Source organism: Meles meles, chromosome 4 (genome assembly GCF_922984935.1).
Source record: "Meles meles chromosome 4, mMelMel3.1 paternal haplotype, whole genome shotgun sequence".
Taxonomy (NCBI): domain Eukaryota; kingdom Metazoa; phylum Chordata; class Mammalia; order Carnivora; family Mustelidae; genus Meles; species Meles meles.
In genome coordinates this window covers 135,081,652-135,085,925 of record NC_060069.1, presented here as the reverse complement: position 1 = coordinate 135,085,925, position 4,274 = coordinate 135,081,652, and the positions used below count along the sequence as shown (strand labels likewise).

Below are 4,274 nucleotides of genomic sequence, written 5' to 3'. Positions count from 1 at the left end.
TACAGGCATTTGGTGTTGTCGGTGTTCTGGATTTTGACCATTCTAATAGATAATGTAGTGGAATTTCATTATTATTTTAATTTGCATTTCCTTGATGACATATGATGTTGGGCATATTTTCACATTCTTATTTGCAATCTGTATATCTTTTTTGTGAGGTGTCTACTAAGGTCTTTTTATATTTTTCAGTTAGGCTGTTCATTTTCTTATTGTTGAGTTTTAAGACTTTGTGTATTTGGCTAAGTTCTTTATCAGATGGGTCTCATAAATATTTTCTCACAGTCTGTGGCTTGGTCTTCTCATTCTCTTGGCATTGTCTTTCAGTGAGCGGAAGTTTTTAATTTTAATGAAATCCAGCTTATCAGTTATTACTTTCGTGGATCGTGCCTTTGGTGTTAAAAAGTCATGGTCATGTCAAATGTTGTCCAGGTTTTCTGCCTATGTTATTTTCTTAGGTGTTTAATAGCTTTTCATTTTACATTTAGATCTATGATCCCTTTTGAGTTGATTTTTGTAAAGGATAATATGAGTGTCTAAATATACTTTTTTTTTTTTTTTGGCATGTGGCTGTCCAATTGTTCCATCGTTCAACCACTGTTGAAAAGACAGTCTTTGCTTCCCTTCATTGTATTGCCTTTGCTGCTCTATCTTGGATCAGTTAACTGTATTTATGAGAATCGGTTTCTGTGTTCTCTATTCTCTTCCAGTGATTCTTCTGCCAGTACCACACTGTCTTGATTGCTATAGCTTTAAAGTAAGTCTCAGAGTCAGGGAGTGTCGTTCTTCCAACTTTTTGTTAATCTCGTTCAATATTGTGTTAGCTATTTCTTGAAATATTTCTATGGAAGTATATCTCTGAAGACTTGCTTTTGCATCTTTAAAATACTTTGGAAATACGCAGGTGTTCCTCATGCATCTCCTTAAAAGGAGTGGGGTTACTATGTCCCTAGTCATCTCAATCTCATCCATAAAGCCTTACTCAAGTATGACAGGTATACAGAGTACAAAAATGGAAAAGTTTGAATTCTTTTTTTTTTTATGAAAAAGCATCAGTGCAGTTTATTTTAATGCTTCTACTTCACGAGAGTCACTTTTTTTTTTTTTTTTTTTTTTGACAGAGAGAGAGATCACAAGCAGGCAGAGAGGCAGGCAGAGAGAGAGGAGGAAGCAGGCCCCCCACGGAGCAGAGAGCCCAACGCCGGGCCGGATCCCAGGACCCCGAGACCATGACCCGAGCCGAAGGCAGCGGCCCAGTCCACCGAGCCACCCAGCAGAAGTCAATTCACCAATACTTAATTTGGAAAGCACAATCAAGAAAGACTCCAGTTTTTATTGGGACTACACAACTCAGCACAGTACTAGGCACCATGAATCTAGAACAAAAAACCAAAGTATGCATGATACAAGTAGATCTTGAACTCCAGGGGATCCATGAACCTCTGAAAAGTGTATACAAAAACAGCTGTGTAGTGTGTGCACACATTTTTCTGGGGAAAGGTCCCGTGGCTTCAATCAGCTTCTCAAGGGGCCCCCACAGTACGCTGGAGAATTCTAATCTCCTCCGTATTTCCAGTACAGGAAGCTGGGACCTCCGGGAGTTGACTTTCGCACATCTCAGAGTCCGTTTTCGCGGCAAGAGGGTGGGAAAGAAAACAAGTGAAAGTAACTTGCAAGGACTCGGCAGGGAACAACACCGGAGCATCATTTACCTTGTAAGTTTAGTAACCTGTTCTGGGCTAGGGAGGGGGAACGGGGATGTAAGTGCTTACGGAAGCTGGAAGCAAGAAGACTCCTACGAGCTTTAGCTTTTTCAAGTCCTCACAAACACCACACTTCAGTATGAATAAAGCAACAGCAAGAATTTAAAATGCAACGTAACGCAAGTCCAATTCTCCAGTTTCAGCATATTAACAACTTGTTTTTATTTTGGAATTATCACAAACTTCAATCAGAATACTTCAAAAAATATTATTCTGCATGCGTTTAACAAATTCGACCAAGGACGAGTACCCAGCTGACTTGCATTATACTAGAAGTTTTACCTGAACGGCCAATTAACACAGATTTGAGATCATCAGACGATTCCAACGGGAAGCTGTTTGACGACGACGATTCCAGCGAGAAGCTGTTCGACGACTCCGACGAGAGAGGGACAGTGAGGGGCGTGGGGAATGCGAAAGATGAAGGGCCCCTGTCCACGGGCAGCAGCTTCGTCCTCAGCAGCGATGACGACGTCGAAGATATTTAATCCCTTCAACTTGCTTTGTAGGGAGCTTCCTCCATCCGTGTTCAGCCCATGCTCCGGGGTCATTGCTAGTAGTGCTACATGAACGTGTGCCTAGTGGTAGGAAACCAGCAGAATAACGCATTGAAGTTTTCACTGTTGCCTGTACTTGATGATCTCAAATCTGTGTCAAAAGTTTGAATTCTTAGACTCAAAGAATTTACATTGTATTAGGAAAGCTACTTGTATAAACGTATGTTGCAATTCCACGTGATAACTACAGAAATAATGGTTACTCCCAGGTGTGGTGTGGAGAAAGGCAAGGATCAGCTTCAGTGGATGAGGTTAGGGAAGGCTTGACTGATAAGAGAGATGACTAAATTCATTCTTGATGAAGGAGCAGAGGCAGCAGTGGCTGGGGAGGCAGTGGTGGTGATGGTGGCGGCGGCTCTGGAAGCCCCAGTCCAGGTCCTGGCTTTGGCCCATTCACACCATGGTTATGCTACTGAGCTGCTGGTGTTCCTGGCCACCCTTCTGGCTGACCTTCTGGTCACAGCCGCGGGCTGCTTTGCGGGGATCCACAGGCACGAAGAGGAGTGCTTCTTGGGGCAGGTCACCTTGGGCACCACGGTGGGCCTCCTCTTCGAGATGGTGGATGGAGGCTTCCTACTGATATCAATGTGGGGAAGACAGGGTCTGATAATAGAAGAATTTATAAAGGAGACTGAGAGTCCAGTGGGAAATACATATTTGCTGCTGGCATGGATGGAACACATTAGGCTTTGTTTTAGCAATAGGATGTCTACCATGATTCCAAAGACAGGGATGTTCTCCATTGATATTGGGGAGGACCCCAAAGGACAAGACATCAAAATAGAAGCTCACCAGGACAAGCTGGAAGAAATGATTAATGAGTGGGCAGGGATGCTGGCGGCCGTCGAGCATGAACAGGCATCCATGGAAGATCAGGAGGGGGTGCATGGAGCGATCGACAATGGCCCAAGCACCGGAGTGGTCCCTGGGTCCTTCACTGAAGCTCTTGTTCTAGTTGCTGTGAGACTGGGACCGATCTACTACCTGAAGAAATTTTTGAAGTCTGGAGGGTTGTTTAAAAAACCTCTTTTAGATGATCTCAAAATCATAATTCACTGTTTTCCAAACATCTTGGTCATGCTAATGTCATCTGTTTCTTCTTTTTTTTCAGAACAGTACTTATGTACCGTTATGGGCTCACAGCTCATGTTTCTTTGTGATTCGTAGATAATGGGGAAAACACCTTTTTAGGAAAGTTATGGTGAAAATCTGACACTTGATTGGCATATTTTTTTAGTTGAGTTCCGCCTCCATTATACAGGCCTGTCAGAACTCAAACACTGTAAATGAAATACAGGCATACAGTCCTGGTTATATCTTCTTTTCCTTTTGTGTTCACAATAAAAATGCAGTCTGTTCAGACTAGTACTTTACTGATAGTACTTTAACTAAAATGACTGCATTCTTTGGATCCTTTACCCTAGATTCGAGTCATTAAAGATTCATTCTGTTGGGTCCTTAAGAGAAACAGCAGTCTGAATCTTGACAATTTCTACCCAGCCTATGGGCAGAACTCTGAATGGGGCGTATGACCAGGCTGGCCATGCAGTCACCTTTATACTTGTCTGTCTTGTGATTTTCTTTAAAGATAAGCCCTAACCCAACAACATTTCTCCCCCTAAATTTATATGTTGAACCTTAGGACTCAGTCACCTCCAACCTGAATTAATGGCACAAACAGCTAATAACCATTGGTTGGTTTCTGCCTAACCTTGTAAAAAGTCTCTACTAAAGCCAGTTCTCTGGTGTGCAGTGAACGGTAGCTCTTCTCTTCCTTTGCGGGTCCATCCGCTTTCTCCACTCTTGTCATATAGGAAGTGTGCATTCATGTAATTGGAAAAAAAACTGGATTTCTGATGCCAAGGATTACAGCCTCCTGAATTTCACTGCCGTGATATACAGCCACTATTTTATTTTTGATCAGTGGCATTTTAGCCACTGTTTCATCAGGGTACGG

General features: G+C 42.7%; 1 pseudogene; it reads left to right on the top strand.

The window, feature by feature from the left end:
- Window positions 1–2,596: 2,596 nt before the first annotated feature.
- LOC123940783 lies at window positions 2,597–3,484 on the top strand (annotated as a pseudogene).
- Window positions 3,485–4,274: the final 790 nt, after the last annotated feature.